At 40.2% G+C, this 25,012-nt stretch overlaps 1 protein-coding gene across 4 annotated transcripts in view; it reads left to right on the forward strand.

The window, feature by feature from the left end:
- Positions 1–25,012, forward strand: part of Nek7 (NIMA-related kinase 7) — a 129,849-nt gene that overhangs the window by 20,363 nt on the left and 84,474 nt on the right. Inside the window, exon 1 of one of the 4 annotated variants that reach the window (XM_013017449.1) lies at positions 2,642–2,665. The exons of the other annotated variants lie outside the window; for them this stretch is intronic. The gene's annotated coding sequence lies outside the window, so the exon portion shown is untranslated. Of the gene's footprint in view, positions 1–2,641; positions 2,666–25,012 lie in introns of those variants that run through there. 4 annotated transcript variants of the gene reach the window in all.

Below are 25,012 nucleotides of genomic sequence, written 5' to 3' on the forward strand. Positions count from 1 at the left end.
CTCTGGGCCTGGGTGCTGTCCCTCAGCTCTTCAGCTCAAGGCTAGCACTCTACCACTTGAGCCACAGCACCACTTCTGGCTTTTTTCTTTTTGTTTATGTGGTGCTGAGGAATTGAATCCAGGGCCTCATGCATGCATGCTTTACCATTGAGCCACCTTCTCAGCCCCCCTTGATTATTTTATAGTTAATGAATTTTTCACATGTTCAGAAGGTTCTGCAGATAATTCAGCCAGGTATCGGTTATACAATTGACATTGTGCAGTTGAAAATTACACAGTTTTCAGTATTTCAGTTTGAATGTTTTAATAGTAAATAACATTTTGTTAATTTAAAATAGTATTTTGTTAATTTAAAATAGTAACCCTTATTGTAACCCTTATTCTTGGATAATGTATTCATTAAATCAAGATTTCATAATGTAAGTGTGACTAAAAGGGTATTTTACATTTGTTTTCTGGTATATGTTTAGGTTAAAAGACACGCAACAAATATTGGCCTGATATTCTAGTCTGGAAAAGAGCAAGTGAGTGGCTGCAAGATTAAAATAATTTGGCAGAGTTTGGTGAGAAAGTTTTCTTAGGGGCTGCTAGGTTAACTTTGAATAGTCCATTCACAGATCTGTTCATGTAAGAGCAGTTAAATTTAGTTTGTTAGAAGGTAAATTTTGAAACATAAAATATAACTGATTTACCTTCAAGGTACCGTAAAAAAAAATCTTGCTATTAAGGATTGTTTTGTAGCTGTCAGTTTTTAATATATTTGCTGTTTTTTCCTTCCTCTTTTATTTTTGCTTCTCTCAATTTTAATTTGCGTTGGGAATAATTTGGGAAGAAAACAAATTCAAAGAAAAAATTATTAGGCATTTTTTTAAAAGTGTATGGGTGGGGTAGGCTGTTTTGGAAGACAGGATGCATTAAACTTTTTTTTTTTTAAACCATTGATTATGTCCTACTAACCTAGTTATTCATTAAATAGACTGTGTTGTGACTCAGGTCATAAGAATGCAGTCAGGGCCTGGTTGGAGAGTAAAAACATTCACTGGAGAGGACATCAGAAGACCTGCAGTCCTTGCGGAGCTCAGGGATTCTTTTCTCCTCTATTTATTACATGCATCAGAAACAGTGATTGATGAGAAAGGCCTTACAGTTACCTGTAGTTTATTGTATATACTGGAGTACATAAGAGGATTTAGGAAGCCCAAGAATGATCATGGAACAGTTTGAAATCGAGAAGCTGGGCAAAAATGTTGGTTAAGTGAATAATATGAGCAGTTAATAAGGCTTCCTATAAGGACAAAATGTTTAAAATTAATTCAGAAAATTCTATTAAATTTCCTCTTTGTCTTATTTAAGTAAGTATTGTTCTTTTTTTGGGGTTATTTTTCTGTTAGTACTTGTTACAGTAAAAGGCTGTTAAACAAATCATAATAAGTATTCATAATGATGTCAATGTTTCTGTGTACTTGGCTGCAAGCCATCGGCTTTTATCAGCATTTTTATTGTAGAATTACTACTAATAAAGAAGATTTATTTTGTAGTCAAGTGTGGAAGAAGGGTCCAAACTCTTCATCTTCACTCTATGTCAATTTGTTTGCCATGACAGGTACTTTAAAAAAATAAATACTGCAGCTTAGTGAGCATGCGCTTTGCTAGTTGTGAGTTGTTGGGTGAAGTGCATAGCAGACACACATGAGATATTTGAACAATCATGCTACACTCACAGCCTAAACAAGGACAAAAGGTTTTTTTTTCAAACTATTAACTTGAGTAGAGACCATCTGTCTTTTGCCTTCTTATAGAGAGGTTCTTCTGCGAAGCTAATCAGAAGAAATAGAACTAAATTCCATATCTGTCCTAATGAACATCTTTGGGAACATCAGTTTATTCTTCCAGTGTTTTCCATGGAATGTGTCCAGTATTTGTTGCTTCTAGCGTAAGGATTGAGAATTTGCTCAATCCTTGCATCAAAGTACTCATTATAAATTTTCCTTTAAAGGGAAGAAACAGAGGAAAAGGGCATGTACTTTGTCTTTAATCATGCAAAACAAAATCATGTGATTTTGTGTTTGTGTATGTGTGGGTGGTGGTGGTGGTGGTACTGGTACTGGTGGTACTGATACTGGGGCTTGAGCTCAGGGCCTTGAACTCTTGCTTGGCCATTTTCCTTCTGACTGGCATTCTGTCATTCGAGCCATCAATCTAACCGAGCTTTTGTGCTGTTTGATTGGAGGGAGAGCCTCAGACTTTCTTGTTGGGTGCTTCAAATGGATCCTCATCTCAGTCTCCTGAGTAAGCTAGGAGTACAGGCGCAGTACCTGGCTAAACTTGAACTGAATTTCCTGACTGTAAGACCTGTAGTTTTTATAATGACATTTTTCTTCATCTAAGATTGCTTGGTTATTAAGATATTTATGGGACTTTGTGTACTAGAGGTGTACCAGTAAGGAAGTTGTTGCTTCAGGTGTTTAGATTGTGGGTAGAATCTCAGATGGACAGATAACTGATTCACTAGCATATACTCAAAAAACTTAAGAGTGTTTCACACAGGGCTTCCTGAGTAGAAAGCAAAGTTAGCCAAGTTGCCTCAGGGAAGCTGTTTCAGTAAGATGGTACAACCTATCTGGGTCAGAGCATGCAAGTGTGAACTATACTGGCAGAAGGAAGGGTAAGTGGCTCTTCAAGTCCACAGTGTAGTGTTTATATCTGGGACAGCACCTACAAGTAAGATTGAGATGAAGAAATTTGTTTTACTTATTAAATAGCTTTAGGCAGGAGTGTGACATAGTCATTAGATTTTAACTTTAGAGGGATCATTATATGTACATCTATATGTATAAAGGAATAGAAATGAGTAGATGTCATGAGGGACCGGGATGAGCAGAAAGCGATTTGGGAAGTAGAATTAATAGCTACTGAGAGCATGCAAAGAAGTAAAAAGAGCTGGTGGGACCTACAGAGTTGTTTGTGCTGACCAGGTGACAGTGACATTCAGTAAGACAGAAGGTAAATACTAGATTTGAGATCTCAAAGATACAGTAGAGTTCAAAATAAGATTCCAGTTTTTTTTTTAAACATCAGCATGTAGAAGGCAGGTTGCATGCCAGCTGAAAATGTATAATTATTGATCTAAGCAATCAAGGGACCTACATGAAAGGAAATCTGGGGATGAGAACTAACAGTCTTGTTTCTTAATGATAAAGTAAACGATGCCTTTTGTGTAGAAATGATAAAATGATTAATCATAATGTTCTGTACAGTAATGATTCACACTTTGGTAGTATTGTTCATTTTAACAAAGTACAGAAAAAGGAATAATACACAGTTCTGTAATTGATGAAACTAAGTTACTGGAGCTCTTCATCAAGAAATTGGAACTGTGTGTCAGTTGCTCATACCTGTAATCCTCCTACTCAAGAGGCTGAGATCTAAAGATTACAATTCAAAGACAACCTGGAAAGTCTGTTACTTTTAATCTCCAATTAACAACCCAAGAGCCAAAAGTGGAGATGTGGCTCAAGTGATAGATCTCTAGCCTGAGCACAAAAAAAAAAAAAAAACTCAGAAATGTGCTCAGGCAAAAGACAAAAAAAGAAATTGGAAGGGAACAGAGTTTTTTCTTAGTATTATTAAAAGTCCAAAGAGAACAAAGCAGAGTTGTGGTAAAAATGTCACATACACATCCAGATTAATTATTCACATGTGATGTCAGTAGAGTATTTTTAGATTTTTTAAGGATTAGGGAAAGGATGTTGCATATGAGCCTTTAAGCATTTTCTTGAAGATGAACAATTACAGTTAGTTTTCTGAAATTAGATTGGAGAGGACCATTGCTGTACCAATGCTCTGATGATAAACATTGAGATGTGTTACATTTAGAGGTAAGACTAAACAGATGTCATACAGAATTGGAAGCAGTACAGACATGCAGGAAAAAACATAGAAAGATAGGCTGTAGTTAGAAAACCTATAATCTGAGAACTACAAATGGAGCATTATGGGAAAGAGAGCAAGATCAGCCCTCAGCTGACCTGGCTTGTATGCCAGAAGATGGATTTAATTTCTCATTGATAATGAGTGAAAGTCTGAATACAGGACAATTTAGAACAGCTTGGAGTCACCTTTAATAGAATTTCAAAATAAGACAATATATACACTTACTTTCTAACTAGCTAGATAAGATCAAAGCAAGAAAATGTTCTTGGGGCAGGCAATGCAGGGGGAAAAATCCCCACAATGTCATTAAACATTTTCTATACAATGTATTAAATATCTTTTAAAAAACATGCAGATTTGGAGCTGGAAATGTGGCTTAGTGGGAAAGTGCTTGCCTAGCATACATGAAACCCTGGGTTCAATTTCTCAGTAACACATATACAGAAAAAGCTGGAAGTGGCACAGTGGCTGAAGTGGTAGAGTGCTAGCTTTGAGCAAAAGAAGCTCAGGGACAGTGCCCAGGCCCTGAGTTCAAGCTCCAGGACTGGCAAAATCAACAACAAAAAAGAGAAAACAACAAAAAACAACCTCCCCCCCCAAACATGCAGATTTATAAACAATCCTCAATTGTGTCCTTTTAAAAAGATATCCTTTTGAAAACAGTCTTAGGAGGCTAAAAATAAAAAAAACAGGCCAAAGTTTTTTTTTTTTTTAAGGAAAGCAACAGAAAAGACAGAAATAGCAATATGAATTCTAAAGTAGAATTTAATGAAGACAACCATTAAATAAGGCCAAGACCTATTTTATAATTTTATTAAAGCCCTGATGACTAATAAGTTTATCTCAGCTATCAGTGTCCCAGGTGGTTAGGATTATAGGTGTCAGCCTGGTAACCACCTCTAAGATTATTAGTTTTTTTTTTTAACTTTTACTTTTTGAAATTAAATAGGAATTTTCTAGTTCCTGCTCTTGAGCATATACTGCTGTTGCTGCTGCTTCCTTCTTCCTCTTCTTCCTCTTCCTCCTCCTCCTCCTCTTTCTTCTTCTTTGAGTTACCGTATTCTTAACAACAAAGCCTGCTAAACTTTGGAGTAAAGGCGAGCATTTTGATCATATATTGACCAAACTGTGTTCGACCGATTATCAGGTTATTCCTGGACAATAACGTGGTTTTTTAAAAATTTAATTTTATTTTATTTGTGAACATACTGTACAGAGGGGTTACAATTACATGGGCAGGATAATGCATACATTTCTTACCAAGCATTGCAGCCTCCTCCTTTGTTTACCCTTCACCTTCCTTCCCAGCCTCCCCCCACCCCCAAACCCAAAGAATTTTACACTTAGACAAATTTGGGAAAAAATTGCATAAGGTCCTCTTTCAAGGTTTGTAGTGTATTTTTATCATTTTAGGATTCCTGAGAAGTCTTTCAAAGAAAAAGAACCTATTGGCATTGTTAAGCTTAATATTTTTGCAGATTAATTTGGCTAAGGATACTTACTGCCTACTCCATTTTTTTCCCTTTTCTTTCCCTTTCCCTTCTCTTCCCTTCCTTTCCTTTCCAGTCATGGAGAACCACTAAGAAGTCATGGGATTCTGGTGTTTTATAGAACATAATGTTTTTTTTTTTCTTTCCGTGTGTGTGTGTGTGTGTGTGTGTGTAGTTTTTTTTTTAATGTGAAACATATGTGACTTTTCAAATGGAAATAGATGCTCTTCAGAATTTTCTTTTATGTATAGCCAAAGTCTTGAATTCTTAAAGGGAGTTTAGGTTCTTGATTCATAAAGACTCTTGGTCAGTGAAGGGATATAAGAGATAGGGGATTATCCTTGATGTAGAGGAGCATGCATGAAGAAGACTCCATCAGTGGAGAAATGTTCCTGTAGGAAAGTTTAGGGGCTTGGGGATGTAAGGCTGGCCTAGAGCTCCCCAGGATGTGGTTGGGTTTTGAACTAAACATGGTTTTCCTGTGGTCTTGAGGACTGCCTGTGCAGTCCATGAACCCCAGCCTTGAACTGTAGCTTCACAGAGTTCGAGAAAAGTTTTTTCACATGCAGCTTTCTCTAGTCTTTCTCCTGCCAAGAAGAAGCTTCTGTGGTATTGGACTGGGTGGGCTGTATGTGTAAACTCACAAAACAGACGGTATAATACTGAGTTATAGGAGGCAGGAAACCACTGTCTAACCTTGGAGTTTCTTATCTGTAAGCTGGAAATTGTTTCCCCCTTATCTGCTGTGATACTGTGGGAAAGAGCCTGTAGGAAGCTTTTTGAAGAGTGCAGCCCAGTACATGTAAAATGTCACTAAAGCCTTTTTGCTGCTTGTGTTGCTACAAGAATACAAACAGCATTTGGAAACTTTCAAGGCAGTAGGAAACAAGATCCTTTTTTTCCGCCTTTGGGTTTTTAGTTAAAAAAAATAAACATTCAGTGTAATCTGATACTCAGAGGCCTTTGTCTTACAGTGAAACTTAGGAATCATAGAGTATGTAATTCAGAATCTAGTTATGTTGGTGACATTTTGTTATTCAAAAGCATCTTTTCAGCGTGCACACTGAGGCATGCTGGAATACCTGTCTGGGATGAGAGAGGGACGGGAGAGTTATCGGGATGGTTCTCGTCTTGGGAATCATGGCTTGTGGCCATCCGGATGGTTCTCGTCTTGGGAATCACGGCTTGTGGCCATCCGGTTGGTTCTCGTCTTGGGAATCATGGCTTGTGGCCATCGGGTTGGTTCTTGTCTTGGGAATCATGGCTTGCGGCCGGGGCAGGTTTGTCCTCCTCGACAGATGCTCTAGGATGCACAGTCATGGTGGCACTTCCCAAGCTTGCGTTTGCTTGAAAGCCTTAGAGGCAGAGCTATAATTCATAATTGCTGTTATCCAAACATCCCTCCCACCTTGGCCCTAGCCTTTTCTTGCCAGTAATTATGCCCTTGTGATATTTTTTGGTAATTTCCATAATATTTAAGGAAGATACTCAAGTAGGTATTGCTTTTGCTTATTGAAGAATCACAGTGAGAACTCTTGGGGGTATTTTCAGTTAGAGAACATTGTTTTCTTCCAACAAATTCACAGCCTTATTAAATGAATTGTGTTCTTACAGTAATTTACTAAAAATAAAAGTGTGAATAAGTAATAGGCTTATAGCTCACACATTTTTCAATGTCGACTGAAGTGGAAAAACAGTCCGTACTTTATGGGATGATGCCCTGAGTATCCATCAAAATACGATGGACTTCATTTTAATGTAAGAGAAGTGTCTACATTGGAGGCACTAGAAGGGGACAGAGTCTAGAGCTTAAGTCTTCCATTTTACAGTTTTTCATTAACTTTTATCATTAACATTTCTCATATTACTCTGCCAATATAACTGTACATTGAAACCTTAGAATATTATATATTATCTTTAATTAATTCAGGAAAAAAAGTAACAAACAACAAAACTAAACACTATCTTAGGTTTTTTTTGGGGGTGTGGTCAGCCATGTAGTTGATATGTCATTTTAAGCTATGATAAACTTTATCCTATTTTATTACATTTCAGATGAATTGATCCTGGACTATTCTTCAGTAATTTTCTCTTCCTTGAGAAGTTTTCAGTCAGGGTGTCTGTGAAGTAATCATGCTAAGATTTTGCTAATCCACAGCACCCCCAATTCCTCAGTTTTAGCATCGTTCTTTGAAGTTGTCCAAAAACTCAGAATTTACACAGTGTCACCTTTTCTTTACTTCTGAATAAATTACAATTGAGTGGACTTTTGAGGCTGGAAAGGAGCATGGAGATCAGGTAATCTAGTGCCTTCAATTGCTATTTGAGGTAACAAAGGCTATACAGAGGTGGGTCAGAATTTCAAAAGACCTTGCTTGCCTGGTTAAGATGCTCATCCTTTGTGTTATAATACAGTACTTTCTCCCCTCTATTCCATATGTTTGTGAGGATCTCCTCAGTGTTGTTAAAGATACCAGATAAACAACAACAAAACAGAAAGCTTGAAACTTCACAAGGTTGCAATACTAGGTTTCATTCTGTACTGTTATAGAACAGATAACAGATTTCACTAGGCTGTTGGGCTAATCTACAACCTGAATGTAAATTATATTTTGATAACATTTAATGGAGTAAAGCAAATCAGTTCTTTAAAAATGACACGAGAGGGGCTGGGAAGGTGGCTCAGTGGTAGAGCGCTTGCCTTGCATGCCTGAGGTCCTGGGTTTGATTCCTCAGCACCACATAAGCAAAAAGAAAAAAGCTGGAAGTGGCGCTGTGGCTCAAGTGGTAGAGCGCTAGCCTTGAGCTGAAGAGCTGAGGGACAGCGCCCAGGCCCAGAGTTCAGGCCCCATGACTGGACCCCCCAAAAAAAATTAAAAAAAATGACATGAGAAAGGGAAAAGGTAAGAGGTGAAGTGATAAAATAATGTAATATTTTAGGCCATGAGTTTTTTGTTTTAATAGTACAACCCGATGAAATATATGAATTTAAAAATGGCTCTCTGTCCAAAAATGGCATTAAAAGGTTGAGATGTTAAACAGGATATAGGCATATATTCACCAGGATGTTCTTTTCATGGGAGGAAAGAGTAAAATAATCAAGATACCAGAGTATCAGAAAAATTAGCTTTGAAAAAGTTGATTGTCATTCCCAGAAGAATTGGACATGAGCATAATGATGACCAGTTTTCATTGAGGAAGTTCTTAGACATGTGTTAAAGTTTTTCTCTTATTTGGATCATTTTAAACTATGTAAACAGACATGGCTGTTTTAATCTACTAAGTTTTAAATGGAGAGAATGTCAGTGTGAGGGATGTGGGAACGAAGTGGGGGGAGCGAGATTGATTTGGTTGATTTGTGTCTACTGCTTTTCTATTGTGGACCAAGTTGATGAGATAAATGAAAAGCTGAGGGTTTTTGTGCTCATATTCTTACTGTAGGCCTGCAGTCTTTGGTTTCAATATCTTCTACCAGTAGTTAATCTGGGAAACAAAAAAGCAATGAAAAGATGTTAGGGTTAGTTTTCTTTCTTTTTTTCAGTGTTTGGTTTTCCAGATTTTAGAAACAGTTACTTCTCGTGTTTAATTTTAGAAACAGTTACTTCTCGTGTTTAATTTTTGCTCCACACTCAGTGTTTACATACAACTTTCTTTAGACTTGAAATGGATTAGTAGAATGCAATCTAGTCAGTATTCAACATTTATTCATTGTATCCTGGGAAGTCTTATTTAAAAAAAAAAAATAACTGAGGGGCTGGGGGTTTAGTCCAGCGGAAGGGGGGGGGGAACAAACAAACAAAAAAACTGAAACATAATGGCAGACTGAGAGCAATCTGTTACTATTGTTACTATAAGGACTTGATTCCCCCCGCCCCCATTGATATCCCATTACTGTCATAAGCATATACCACAGGACAGGGCTGCTCTAGGAACCTCAAAGGAAAGGGAAGTCTGTCTTGGTTTTGAATGGGTTTCGTGAAGGCCTCCTGGGAACTTCGGGCTTATGCCCAGCTTTGAAGGGAAGCAATTGTGGTAGGGATATTAAGATTTTTTGAAGCTCAGAAATGGGCCATATTGGCAGAAATAGTGGGGCCCGAGGCTCTGACTCATTCTTATAATTGCAAAAGTGGTAGTGTCTGTAAAATGAAAATCCAACCCCAGAACTCTCTGCTGGAGAACCAGTCTTAAGAAGTTGCATTGAATAGTCTCAAATTTGAGACTTTCTTGATTTTTTTCTTGGCTGTTCTGACAGATGTTTCTGAATACTTCTTCACTGGGTTATGGGCTGAAAAGCTCCAATGGAAGGTTGTGGTTTTGCTCTTTCATCCTTAGTATCTACTGGTTTCAAACAAGGAGTGAAGTTCTAAGTTGTAAAACTATGGGCTTGTGATTTTGGGCTAAGAAATTTCAACTCTAAGTTTTGTAGAGAATTCCTGAATCTTGCCCTTCCCCCTTTTTGGTCCATATGCTAGTCAAAGGCAGAACCTCATCTTCTGAAATTTTAAATAGAAGAGTGATATAGTGAAAGTGGTATTGGGGGATTAACTTAATCAGTGAGCCTGATTCTTGTTAACTTTCTAACCATTGTATCTAGAAACCTTTAACTTAACATTTGCATACTTAATGATCTCCTAAATGTATTTGAAAGTAAATTGATAGATCAGAGCTTCAGATCTCTGCTCCTCATCTGACTGTAAATTAGCATTTACAACCTACCAGGATTCTTCAAGTTCCTGAGACAAAGCAGAACTGGATAAACCTGATTTCTTTTCCTCCTTTAGCAGATGTTTGAGGGTCTGCTGTGTGCTGGTGATGTTGTGACAGTGAGACTGTGTGATTCCAGGGGGCATTGAATGGCTCAGTGTCATCCAGAATGCTCTAAGTGGACCCCAAACCAGAGACTGTCCCAAGCGAAAATGTAGACGATTATCCTGAACATCCTGTTTGTCAGAGTGGCCTGGATTATTATGGCTTTTAAAAAATGATTTTACGAGGAGATGCAGGGGAGATAAAGGTTTAAAATGTATGAATGTTACTGTTGCCTAATATTCACTGATTTTTATGTATCTGAAGCAGTATGCAAGGCTGTGACCTTATTCATTGGTCAGTTTTCACACATGGCAAACCCATTGTGAATAGCAGTGCTCAGTCTTTCCCTTACTCAGGAACTCTTCATAATAACTGGCTTAGGGTTTTATGACTAAGCGCCATTTTCAAGGAGAGCTTACCAGTCCCCAATTCCATCTACTCCGTGGATGCCTTGGTGATCAATTTCCTGCCATCCTGTTTGACTAGGAGACAAATTTTACATTGCTTTTGTTGGAAAATGCAGACTGTATTTTCCACTTTAAATAATCAAACTACTCAGAGCTGTTGCATTATTTTTCTTGGTCATTTAAAGATCTAGAGGATATGTGACTAAGGGTTGACTTAAATATTCTTAAGAGAAATTTGGTTTGTATTTCAAGCCATTTTATTAACATTAAGACAAACATATACACAAAACAACAATGTGACAGCCAGGTAACCCTCGATTTTGCTAATGAATTACAGGGGTATTCTTAACCAAAACAGAACATCACTGGTGGGTCTGTGAAAGGCCTTGTGGTAAGATACTTTGTAAAAGATACGAGGGAAATTTAGAAAATAATGTTTTGGTGCTGTGCTTAGAAAATATAAACGAACATGTTCATACAGGAACCAGATTCATTATTAGAAATCTCCTTATTTCTACTCTGAGGCATTTCTTTTAAGAGCTTAGCAGTTCCTATCCTTCTATGTATTTATTCTTTTCTTAGGAGAGAAGTATTTGACAGAGTTTAAAAAAATATTAGCCTGGTCACCAATAACAATTGGTTTAGTTAGTATAAGCCATATTTTCTGGCAGGTACTTATGTCTTAAAGAAATGTTATCTGATTGTCTCTTCTTTTTTAAGTGGTCCAAATTTGTGAAATGACATAAATAAGCACAACTATTTTTTCTCCTACTTCTCTAGGAAGTTACAAATAATTTGTCTGAATTCAAAATATGCCTCAGTAAACCTTTTTTGTGAGCTTCATCAAAACTTCCAAGTTAGCCAGGTACCAGTGGCTCACACCTGTAATCTTAGCTACTCAGGAGACTGAGATCTGAAGATTGCGGTTCACAGCCAGCCCTGGCAGGCAGTCTTGAGACTCTTACCTCCAATTAACAATCAGAAAATTGGAAGTGGGGCTGTGGCTCAAAGTGGTGGAGCGCTATGCTTGAGTAAAAAGCTCAGGGACAGTGCCCAGGTCCTGAATTTGAGCCCCACGACTGGCAAAACAACAACAATAAATACAACTTCTGACTTACTGTAGAATTAAGAATCTCATGGGGCTGGGAAGGTGGCTCAGTGGTAGAGTGCTTGCCTTGCATGCATGAGGCCCTGGGTTCGATTCCTTAGCACCACATAAGCAGGAAAAAAAGCTGGAAGTGGCGCTGTGGCTCAAGTGGTAGAGCCCTAGCTGTGAGGTGAAGATCTTAGGGACAGCGCCCAGGCCCAGAGCTCAGGCCCACTACTAGACCTAAAAAAACAAAAAACAAGAATCTCATTTCTCATGTTACTGTGTTTTAACATAAAAACAATAGGAATTTCAGAAGGACCTGTTGAGACATACTGAGTCAGATCTCTTGACAGCCGGTGCAGGGCTCATGTGTACTGACAGTGGGACCTGGAATCCTCCTCTGACAAGTTCTCCCTTCTCCTACTTCTGTATTGTCTGAGCTCTCACTTCTCCTTACGGAAGGCCTCCAGGAGTCACTTCCTTACAGAAGAGTTCCTTTGCATACCTGCACACATCCTGTTACATGCTCTCTTGGCACCTTGTGTTTTTCATTTCTGAAACTACACATTTTCCCTTACTTGTCAAGTCAGTTTTTATACCTTGGTTGCAAGTTCTGTGTGGGCAGAGACCATGCCATTTTTGTGTAGGTGATCACTTGCCTAGTCTAGTATAGTGCCTGGTGCTCAATAAGCCCTTAACAAATCATGCTCAATATGGCAAGGTATATGCACACAGGTATTGAAATTGATTAAATTAGAAGTTTTAATCCATATCAACGAAGAGATCAGTGTCAGTGATAATTGAGGAGTCCTAAATCAAGTAATCCAAATACAGAGGAGAATAGTAGTCTGGTATGCACGTTTAGTAAATTACCACAAGTAGAAAATCAGGTTCTCTTCAGAACTCTAAACCCCTGTGGTGGTGGCTGCTTTACTCTTTTCCTTGGAAATATGGGTTTGCATGTGCCCTCAGGTTCTAGTGGATTTGGGAGCTGTCCCTGTCCCCAGCTCTTCCTAGTGACCTGTGGCATCTGTTATCTGTGAAAAGGGTTTTGGTCCTGGGAGATACAGCTGGAGCACAGCTCAAAGGAAGTTTGCTTTGTTTTCCACAAGTGATTTCTCTTTTTTTCTTTCTGTGCCTGCCTGGGGCTTGAACTCCTGGACTCAAGCCTGAATGCTATCTGTGAGCTTTTGTGCTTAAGGCCAGCATTCTACCACTTACGTCACACCTCCACTTCTGGCTTTTTGGTGGTTAATTGGAAGTAAGAGTCCTACGGACTGTCTCCTGCCCAGGCTGGCTTTGAGCTCTCCTAAGTAGCACAACTGGCATGAACCACTGGTGCCCAGCTGGTTTCTTTCTTTTTTTTTTTTCTCTTTATGCCTAAACTGATTTGAACACTCAAAGTATTTTGAAAATGTTCTCACACTAATGAAAGTGTTGTGAGGAAAAAGGAAAAAGTTGTACATGTGAGTCACACACACTGAAGTATAAATTCGTTCTTATATGTTTCCTTGTGTTCGTAGAAGTTGAGACCACACAGCCTACCAACTCTGCAGCGTCCCCCAGGAAAACATCCTTGGGAAGCTTCGAATTACAAAGTCTGCTGAGGAAACAGATAACTTGCTTACACTGAAGTGCAGCGTGGCTTTATGCAGTTTGGATGATAGATTTAAGTATTAATAATACATTGTTGGAGGAGTAAAAGTAAAAACCAGGCTCTGTAAATCATTTTCTTTGTTAACACATGTACATAGAATCTTGGCCCTAGATGATAGCCTTATCTCAAAGGAGCTGTGTAATACAGGAAAAGACACAAATGACACCATGATCCCTTACCAGCTGGAAGATTGCCTGATCACCTTGCTAAGGGTCATTCTATTTAAATGTACAATTACAATGTTTAGAGCAGTGAAATGATTAATAGAAATAATATCTATTTGTGAAAGGTGATATTTGAAATTATTTCCGTAGTTAATAAAACCCTACCTTCCTGCTTCCTTAATTTTATGTTTAACAATAAATTCAGGTGATGTTGAGGCATACTGGTTATTTGTAATGTTTGGTAAAAGAGAACATTAAATCCATCACATCAAATATTCAGATTTATTAAGCTCTCTTTGCATTTACAGTTTCCTTTAATGGGTCTGAAATGGCAGGATATTATGTAAAGAACAGGTGGTTGTTTTTATATTGTTTGTGAGCGATCATGTGGCTGGCAAAGAGTGCCAGGGTTCTGAAGGAGACACAGCAGGCAGCAGGCGGGCTAGCAGCCCCAGCTCTAAAGCATGAAAAGCAGACAGACTTTGCTGTCAAAGCCAGTGGTTCAGTTCCTGCAGGAAACCTCAGGAGCACCGGCAGCATGAGCTGAGCACTGAGAGATAACATGCACCTGGCTGGTTGGTTGTATTGTAGCCTGGGAGACCAAGGCCCTACAGCTTGCCACACTTGAATGAGGCCTAAAGGATGGCTGTTTGTCACACTGGCCAGCCATCATAGGATCTCAAAGCACTCATGCTACTTGGACCTTCTTGATTACCTATATCACTCACTACAGAAGTGGCACAAGATGCAGATGTCTGGGGTTCCTGATAACAGACAAGATTGGGGGTCATGGTAGATACATTTTCCCAACAATCTACCCTTTACCCATGTACCTTCTTGGTCACACTGGATTTTCATGAGTATGCCAGGCCCTCAAAATTTGTAGGAGATGATATAGTGCCAGGTGTGTCCATTTACCTTGTATGACTTGTGGCAGGGTCTGCTGCTAGCTGCATTCATCACAGTCACAGACTAGAGGATCTGGACTCGGAACCTTTACCAGTGAATTGAATAAGAGTCCAAAGGGGTCATACTCCAGATAATCATTAGCATCCTTTCTTTCGGGATGTATGGGCCATTTTATTCAGCCAGTAGTATTAATTTATCCAGTATTAGTTTATCAGGGTATTGTTGAAAATGAATATTATCCATTGTGATTTACAAGGGAGTTTAAAACTGGCCTGCTGAACTTGCAAAGCTTGTACGAGCACAAGTTAAGGATATATTTCTGGCCATTTGCTCAAGGGTGTGAATTTCACTGCCGTATAACAACACTTTTAGTGCTGGATGGTGTTAGGTCTGCTCCTGGATGGCGAGCAGACTCCACCCTCCCTGCAGCAAAGTCTCCACCCAGTACCGGCGTTACCTAGGCAACTGGGACACCTGGAAGAGGTCACACCTGCATCCGCTGAGGTCACATCTGAATTTGATGTGGCCACACCTTTCCCGGCCCATACTGTACATAAGGCCTAGCCCAGGCCCAGACGCTCTCTTGCTCTTCTTTTCTAGCTCTCTGCTCTCTCTCCCTTTTCTAGCTCTTTTCTCTCTCTTTCCTTTCTTTCCTCTTTCCTTTCCCAGCCACGTGGAGTGCCAACCTTGCCTGGTCCCAGCAGGTCTACTGAATAAACCTACCCCTTACCTGGATACCACGTGAGTGCTACTATTCTTACCCCTCTTTCTGCTCTTTTCTAGCTCTTTCCTCTCTCTTTCCCAGCTCTCTCTCATTCCCAGGCCTTTCCCAGCCACATGGAGTGCCAACCTTGCCTGGTCCCAGCAGGTCTACTGAATAAACCTACCCCTTACCTGAATACCACGTGCGTGCTGGTGCTGTTCTTACTCGGTAACCTCTTTTTAAAAACCTAACAGATGGAACCAGAAGCTGGTGTGTCCACTGGGTGGTATAGCCCAGGGGAGGTATATATTGTTTATCCGCATGATATCATCATTGTAAAGGAAGCAAGTCATCCTTGAAATGAGAGGGGGCTTTCTGATCATTGGTTCCAAGAGCAGAAGAATTAAGGTATCCTTGTGGCTACTTAGTAAACCTGTCTTGAACCTATAGCCAGGTAAAGGTAATCTTCTCGAGCACTGAGAAAGAGGTAAAGGCCCAAGGGGGCATAGTGTGCCATTCGTTTATGAGTCATTCACAGCCAGTGTCTGGAACAGCTTGAGTACCTGGAAACCACTGAATTCGGTTGGTGAGAATCCATTCATTGTGGGCTGCCACCTCCTGCTAGCCCTTTGCATTGCCCCATGTGATCTTAGTGAGGTTGAGACATCTTGAGCTCCTTATCACCGATGCGGCTTCTGCTGGAATTGTGTGGTTTTTGTTGTTGTCTAACCACTCTGTCATACACTTGTCTCCTCCCCTCCTTCTCCCCCCCCACATCTCCCTGAGAGCAGGATCACCTGTGATCACTGAGAAGATCCCCACAAATGATAAGTATTTGCAGTCAAACATCAGTACCAAGTCTGCTTTCCAAGCGCGCGTGGAACTGTGGCAGTGATACAGCGTGGGTCGAGCCAGCACCACCTCTTGTGTAGCTACAGTAACTTTAATTTTTTCCTTGTGTTTCTTTACAAGTCTAGCCAATTGAACATCTTTTTTTTTCTTAAAGAGGAAAAACAAAAACAAAAACACTCCTGACCTTCACATAGCCATGTGAAGCCACACAGGTGAGCCGTCCGACCCTCCTGCTCTTTCCTGGCGAAGCGCTCGTTCCCAGTGCACGGTCTCCTTTCTCTTCAGTACCTTGGGGTGGAGGTGCTGAAGCAGTGATTCTTCTAAGGTTGCTGCTCAGCTTCTCTCTTCCAGTAGAGATGGATTGATTTCCCCGGAAGAATCTGGTTCCTAGATTTGGGTCTCAGTCTGACTGCTTTGCTTTACAGCCTGCGCCTGTTTTTCTAGGGTTTTCATAGTTTAGCTTCTACACCAAATTTCTTTGGTGCCAATCCTATCCATCCCTTTGGCAGCCTCTGTTTTTTTTATTTTTTTATTTTTGGGTCGGTTGTGGGGCTTGAACTCTGGACCTGAGCGCTGTCCGTCAGTTCTTCAGCTCAAGGCTAGTGCTCAACCACTTGGACCACTGCACCACTTCCAGTTTTCTGAGTGGTTCATTGGAGATAAGAGTCTTATGGACTTTCCTGCCTGGCCTGGCTTTGAACTGCGATCCTCAGATCTCAGCCTCCTGAGTAGCTAAGATGACAGGTGTGAGCCACTGGCGCCTGGCTGCAGTCTCTGTTTTAATAGCCATGTCCAATTGCTTCTGCCTGGCGTTTGGAAAGGGCATTTCAAACAGTTGTTGACCCATTGTAGAGATGTTTGATGTACTTTTTTTTTTTCCTTAAAGGGAAGACTTTGTAGAGACTGTTTGGACTAACAAGATTGTAGACGACATAGCTCCTTAGCACATTGGCTTTCCACGCTATGGAGACAAACGTAGGTGAGCTCGGCTTTCTGAAGAACAGCGGAGCAGTGCTGATTGTCTTGCCCACGGCCCTGGTTGCTGTCTGTGCAGAGGATGAGTGAGGAATCCAAAGTTAAGGGCTCAGTCTGTTGTGTAGCAAGTAGCAAGCGCACCTGCCCCTCTTGCCAGGCAGCGGGTGACTGCCCTGAAGTCACACTGTGGTCATGTCCGCTTGTGCCATTGGCGGTAGAAGGGGGTCAGGGTCAGAAGGTGGCAGGACCTCATGCCCTGGCCCATTCCCTCTCCTCATGTTCCTAACCATTGATAGTATTCATAGACTACGAGCCTAGGAATTTTCTAAGTACTGCATATGAAATAATGTGGCATCATGTTACATGTGAGTTCTTCTTTCAGAATTAAGAAAGCATGTTCGTACTTGATGACGCTGAGTCATCCTGAGTGCTTGTGAAGCTGGTCTGTGCGGAAGGGCTCGGACCAGAGCTTGGGCCTATTACCTGTTTTCTGTGTCTCTGCTGAAGCAGTGGTGTGTGTGCCTGTGGACATTGTAGCCGAATTATTTCTCTCTGGAGGTCTTGAAATCCTGTAAATAGCTTGCTCGGGAAAGAATGTCAGTGTAGAAATGTAGTTCAGCCTAGAACACTTTTTGATTTTGCGGATTTGAGTGTCAAGCAGGAAAACAGAAGAAAAGAATGCTATTTGAAGTAGCCCTTTAAAAGGTTCCTGCTTACTTTTGACGTCTTAAATTCTCACTTGAACTGGAGTTTGGTAAGTTGTGTTTAGGGCATCACTGAGAGGAACTGTACATTCCGTTGGCTGTAACAGTGTAGGACGAACAGTGAGCAGTGTGCAGTTTCTGAGCTCCACTGTAGTCAGGCTTGTGCTAGGTCAGACTTTCCGTTATTAATCCTGAAGTTGGAATTTAGAACTTTGGGTTGAAAATTCTTTCCAGGGAACGATTTGTATACAGCTTCTCAGCCTGAGAACATCTCATGACCCACTTAGGGGCCTCTTTAATCATTCAGATGAACGTTAAGGGTTTTTAAGATGAAGGGAAATTTTGTGTTTTAGAAATATTTCTTTGGGTCCTGCTGGGTCCTGGTGCTCACGCCTGTAATCCTAGCTACTCAGGAGGCTGAGATCTGAGGATCATGGTTTGAAGCAAGCCCAGACCTGTGAGAGACTCATCTCCAACTAACTACCCCAGAAGCCAGAAGTGGGGTTGTGGCTCAACTGGTAGCATTCTAGCCTTGAGCAAAAGAGCTCAAGGACAGTGCCTGGGCCCTGAGTTCAAGCCCAGGATCACCTGCAAACAAACAAAATATTTGTTTGGATATGACAACTTAAAATTATTTTATTCATTACTTCTTGGGCAGCACTGTTTTTAGTACTATACTCAGGATAGCTGCTAGCCTTAGATGATGATAAATTATAAATTGTAACTATATTGAATTAAAATACCAATTAAGATGGACACCTGTGGCTCACATCTGTAATTCTAGCTACTCAGAAGTAGCTGAAATCTGAGGATCATGATTCAGAGCCAGCCTAGGCAGGAATGTCAGTGAGACTCTTATCTCCAATTAACAATCAGAAACCTGGAAGTGAAGTGGTGACTCAAAGTAGTAAGGCACTGGCCTTGAGCAAAAGAGCTCAGGGACAGTGCCAAGGCCCTGAGTTCAAGCCCCACAACTGACCAAAGGGGAAAAAAATCATGTTGCTATATTTAAATAATTTGTATAGTAATGAATTTAAAAGTTAAACTTATCTCTAGATTTCTTTTGTTGAAAAAAGATCATATTGTGGTTAAATACTAAATCTGTCTTCCTATACAAACAAATGCTTCTCCAAATTTGAAGAACTGTAAATGACTTCTAAACCGTAAGTCATTTCAGCGCCAAAGGTGTCTGCCTTTTTTTTTCAAAAATGAATTAGATGAAAACTTAGCTTTAAATAATATCAGAATTATTCTCAAGATTTGCTCTGAAAGCTGTTAGGTGAGCATCTTGGCTGCTCCTCTACATGGCGCTGCGAGCGTTCTGTTCTGTCAGTTGCATTGAACATCGCGCACTTTCAGACATTCCCCAGTTTCAACATGTCTCCTTTCCCCTGAATGTGTGCATCTGCTAGCTAGCAAACCCAAACTTGTGGAAAGGTGGGGTTATGTTTATTCTTTAATGTTTCAGATGATGTATGCTTTAACACCATAAACATTTAGTCGGACGTTGGTGGCTCACACCCTGTAATCCCACCTTCTCTGCAGGCAGAGAAGGGGGTCACGGTTTAAGCCCACGCAGGCAGGAAGATTTGCAAGGCCGGGGGCCATGGCACGCATCGTGTCATCCTGTGCCGTGTAGGAGGCCGAGATTGGGAGGAACGTGGTTCCAGGGAGACTCTTGTCTCCCAGGGAAGGAAGCTGGATGCAGTGCTGTGTCTGTGTTTCCAGCAGTGATGGGAAGCTGAGGGGGCAGGTTGGGGTTCAGGCTAGCTTCTGGACCAGAATGAAATGAAATCTGGACCCCACCCTAAAAATAATCAGTGCAAAACAGGGCTAGAGGTGGGGATCAGTGCTATCATGCCAACCTAGGTAGATGAGGTCTTTTCCCCCAAACAGTGAAAGAACGTGTTGCTTTCTGGAGTGCTAGAATGAAAAAGTACAGCTTTACTAAATAGAATTGGACAGAATCAAATCTAGAAGACAGGGGAAGCTTCTGTGTGTGTTTAGAGGTGTTCCCTAAAGTCCTGGTCTCTCTAACAACAACAACAAATGTGTAGCTCAGTCCTGCCTCCCTCCCCCTTGTTTTTGAGGTAAGATCTTACCATGTAGTGTTGGTTGTCTTGCGATCGTTCTGACTCAGCCTCCCAAGTGCTGGGATTATAATTAGGTACTGCTACACTGGTCTCTTTGTAGTATTAAATGTACAAATATTTGTAATGAAGTAATTACTACTGGAATTACAAGTTGAGAAATTTATTATTCTTCCCTAGAAATATCTTGTCTTATTTTTTGTCTTTTTAAAATTTCTATCATTTATTAAGTGCTTGATCTAGGAAGAAAATGATGGCAATTTTTGTTTTGTTATGAACAAATGGAATTTGTAAGGCTTTTATTGAAATTGTGGGCATTCTGAACTATAGAAGACTTTTTCAGAGCTTTCTGTTAGATAAACAGCAAATGGGTTATCATGAGTTATATAGTAATGTCTTTGCTATTTTCCTGTGTATTACATTATGTATAAATCTATAATATATTTATATGCATCTAAATAAACACATATATGTATATATATAAATGTTTATATAATGTGCTGGTGGTAGGATCTGTGGATCAGGACTTGTGCCTCTGTTAATACTGCTGAGCCATCTCTAGCAACTGGTTTTCAATTTTTTTTTTTTTGCCAGTCTTGGGTCTTGAACTCAGGGCCTGGGTGCTGTCTCTGAGCCTCTTTGTGCTCAAGGCTGACACTCTACCACTTGAGCCATAGCACCACTTCTGGCTTTTTCTGAGTAGTTTATTGGAGATGAGTTTCACAGACTTCCCTGGCTGGGCTGGCTTTGGAACTGTGATCCTCAGATCTCAGCCTCCTGAGTAGCTAGGATTATAGCTGTGAGCCACAGGTGCCTGGCTTCACTGGTTGTTTTTAGGGTAGGGTCTCACTTCGGTCTTGGTGCACTGTGCACTCCATTCTGCCTACTTTATGCTTCCCACTGTTGCTGGGATCCGTTGTTGCAGGTGTGAGCCACTGGTGCCAGGCCATAGCCTGAAATTCCTTTTTTGGTGTGTTCCTGCCCTAGAGCTTGAACTCAGAGCCTGGGCTCTGTCCATGAACTGTATTTTTTTTTTTTTTTTTTGCCGGTCATGGGGCTTGAACTCAGGGCTTGGGCACTGTCCCTGAGCTGTTTTTGCTCAAGGCTAGTGCTCTACCACTTGAGCCACAGCACTACTTCTGGCTTTTTCTGTGTATGTGGTTCTGAGGAATCAAACACAGGGCCTCATGCATGCGAGACAAGCACTCTACCACTGAGCCACCTTCCCAGCCCCCTGAACTTTCTTCTGTATGTCTTTGTGCATCTTTGAGTTTTCCTGGAGTGTGTAGCTGTGGGAGGATATGGTGAGTTTTATACCACATAGATGTTTTCTAACATTCCCAACAGTGGTTTATGAGTTTGAGTTGTTCCATATCTTGGTTTTATTTTCCCAGAATTTATATTTTTTAACCCATCCAATGGATATGAAATGGTTTCCTATTCTTAGGTTTGGACAGAGATTAAGTATTTTTCTCAAGTGCTTTTCTGAATATGATCTGTTACTTTTGCCAATTTTTAAAGCTTATGGAGTTCTTAATAACTCTTAGATACATTCATTGCTCATGTTTTCCCCCCTTAAACTATAGCCTCATTTTTCACTCTTGCAATTGTCCCTTCCCCTTCTCTTTCTCTGTCATTAACTTACATTAGTTAGGCTGGAAAGATTTTCTTGTCACATTTCTACACATGTTTACAATGTATTCCAAACAGTCTCACTCTCTCTAGCACTCTGCCTTTCTCCAAGTTGTTTCTCTTGATGAACAGATATTTCTAATTTTAATGTAGCTGAATATAGTAATGTTTCATTTTATAATATGCATATATAAATATGTTTAAATATATAAGTATATAATGTATATAAATAAATGTACTTTCCCTAAAGCATGTTTTTCTCTACCTAGAATTCATGAAGGTTATTTTCTTCAAAATGTTGAAAATTTTACTTTTCATATTTATTCTTTAGTCTATATTGTCATGTCAGCATCTTGTTTCTGTACTTCTGCATGTCTGTATGGGCATCTAACATGTCTGTGTTGTATTTCCACATGTACACTTGCAGGTCTGTGTGTGCATCATAACTTCCATTCTGGCACTGGGAACAGAACATGTTTCTTTCTCTTGTATACTTCTTTCTGCTTGAACCTTGTTTAGGCTGAAATACATCCTTACAAAACCTTCTTTTTGTGAGGCACCCCAAACTTCTGTTCATGAGTGGATTTCTAAGGACCTGTGATTTTGCAGTGGAAGCTGTTGTCCATTGTTGGTTGATAGAAATTGGCCCAATTGAACCAGGAGTTGGATCTTACTATCTGCGTGGTAACCATTGAAGGAGCCACAAAGATCAGAAGATTTTACTGCTTTCTAAACTTGCAGTTTGCATTCTTTCTTAGTGTGATCAAGGGGTTTATGATTAAACTAGTGGAAAACAACTGTAGCAAGGAAAGAACAAATGGATGTCTTCTGGTCCTGATCATCTTTGGGGCCTGATCATGGCAGCTTGCTAACTGGGATTTCCTGTCAGCTGAATTTCTCATGCCACCTCCTAAATTAGATGGAAAAATCCCATTTTCCAGGTAGGGCCAACAAGTCCATTTCAATACAAGGCAGCTATAGAAAACAGACCGTTGACTCTCTGCACCCCTTTAAGATGATCCGGGACTGAAGTTGTTGAGGGAAAAAATTAGAATATATAGATGGAGAGACAGGAAAATCATATGACTTTTTAACAAATACCAAATGATCTAGACTCAGAAGTTAAAACTAGGTAGTAAACAGAATAAACTCTTCTTATTCCTCCTTTATAATGTTAAATTACTGGATTTGGAGACCATCTAGACTACCTAAATCTGACTTCTTTAAAATATAGGAGTAGCTGTCTAAGTCTTTCCTTTCCTTTGAAATGGTAAAAAATCTGGAAACTCTTCATAAATCGGTAGAAGCAGAAAGAAGGAAAAGTCCTGACACTTAACCTGGTGTTTGGGGGGACTTCATCCATCTTATTTACCCAAAATCATTGCCCTAAGGATTAGGAGTTGCTAGCGTAGCAAGACCTTGTATATCTGCTCAGGTCTCAAAGAATAAAACCTATAGATAGGAACCACCATTTTGAGTCTTTAACTCTTGCAGGAAATATTTCTCTCTCTCTCTCTCTAACTCTTTTGTGCTGAAATAAGTCCTTGGAAAAATGTAAACTACCAATAATAACAAAAACTGATGAACAAAAAAAGCAGGGCTAGGGATATGGTTCAAATTGTAGTGTCCAGTCTAGCAAGTCCAACCTCTAAGTGTAGGAAGGTAAATAAGTAACCCCTTCCCCGCTTCATTGCATACCACATGTTGTACATGGAATCTTTCGAGGCTGTAGGTGGTGTTAACAGGTGCAGAGGATCGACTTTTTTTTCTGGTGAGAAATATCTTGCACCTTGACTGAGTGGAGGTTCCGGGGTCTTCACCAAATGCCTAGGGTGTTTATTTATACCCATCTCTGTGCTCCTGTCCCCAGTGAGCCTGCTAACATCTCTTCTTTGCTTTTCATCTTTTAGCAGCTTCTGTCTTTGGCTTCTTAGATTACTTGAAGTGTTAGACTTATGTTCTCTCTGGAGATTTTTTTTTTTATTCATGTTGTTGTTGTGACCCATAAGATTGTAGGTAGAGAATGTTACTTACGATGTGCAATACATAAAATAAATTTGCCTTTATTGTATAACATTTCCTAACTTGTGGATTTTATAGTGAGACAGGATTGCTTTTGTATGTGTTGTGGTAAGGAGCATTTAAGAACCTAAATGAGTAGGTTTCAACAGAATTTTATTCCACAGCTCATATCAAAAGTTATAGTCAGAAGGTTGTAAATATTGCATTTTTCTTAGATAAATTGAATAGGTTGGTATTTTCTGTCTTGTAGACAGAAAATTTGCTGCTTAAAATTCATTAATTAAAACTCACTTATTTCATTTGCAAAACTAGCCTGCTTTTGTAAGTAAAGTTTTATTGGCAGATATGATTCCTGTTTCTTTTTTTTTTTTTTTGTCGGTCGTGGGGCCTGAACTGTGGGCCTGGGCGCTGCCCCTCAGCTTTTCAGCTCAAGGCGAGCGCTCTACCACTTGAGCCTCAGCCCCACGTCTGGCTTTTTCTGCTTATGTGGTGCTGAGAAATCGAGCCCAGGGCCTCGTGCATGCAAGGCAAGCACTCCACCACTGAGCCACCTTCCCAGCCCCTGATTCCTGTTTCTTATCATCTGTGGTTGCTTTACCACTACAGAGTAGAACTGGCAAAAAGATCATGTGATGATATCTCAGAAGTTTAAAATATTTATTTATCATGTGGCTGTTTTAAAGAAAAGTCGGATTTTTCTTGCTTTAGATTTTAAACTATAATGATAGAATTCTTTGTATAGAACCGATTATTCCTAATACTCTATAAGGAATTGGCTGTAGCTTAATGAAGGACTCTTTTATTGGCCTTTCTTGACTGATTAAGTAGCTTTTCAGACCCCATCTTCTTCCCTTTGTGGAACTTCATCTTGTTGGTAGTGTAACAGGATGCATAGGTGACTTAGAGGCTATTTACTCCCATTTACCCATCCCCCCATTTATCCACCCTCTAAATTGTGCAGCAGAGATGTGTGGGTGTTAAGAGGCAATGCCAGTGGCAGCTGTGTCTTCGCATACAAATCCATGCATTGGAAACACATAACTGTCACAGTCAAGCTTAGATCCAGGTTGTTTTGAGACAGACTGGTTCCAAGCCACAAGAACCGTGTGCCCTTCCTTCAGCAAAGGCTTTTAATAAACTCTGGGACAATCACAAAGAACACTGTAGTATGGATTTAGCATCAAGCTAAAGTTTCATGTCTGAGGACAGTTTATTACAACCATTCACCTTAGGGCATCTAGTCTGCTGACTCTCTTTGGCCGTACCTAAAAAGTCAGAGGTACTTTAGCCACGTCTATTTCCAAACCAGAAATAACTCAGACGTAGGCCCGGCAACACTAGAGTTCCACATTAGTTCCACTAGCTTAGGCTCTGAATGTTCACAGGCATCAATCATCATATTAAAGTTTTAAGACTGTCGTGGGTGTTGTCAGGACTATGAGAAACAATGTGACCCAGTCTTTGTTCACAAGGAGGGCTGGAGCATTGTTTCGGGCTGTCTTCACTTCACAATCCCCTGTCAATCAACTGGTGAGTTGTCTGAAACCAAGGAGTGGAAACTCATTACTGTGAAGG

This window comes from Dipodomys ordii, unplaced genomic scaffold, assembly GCF_000151885.1.
Source record: "Dipodomys ordii isolate 6190 unplaced genomic scaffold, Dord_2.0 Scaffold35, whole genome shotgun sequence".
In the NCBI taxonomy this organism is placed as follows: Eukaryota; Metazoa; Chordata; class Mammalia; order Rodentia; family Heteromyidae; genus Dipodomys; species Dipodomys ordii.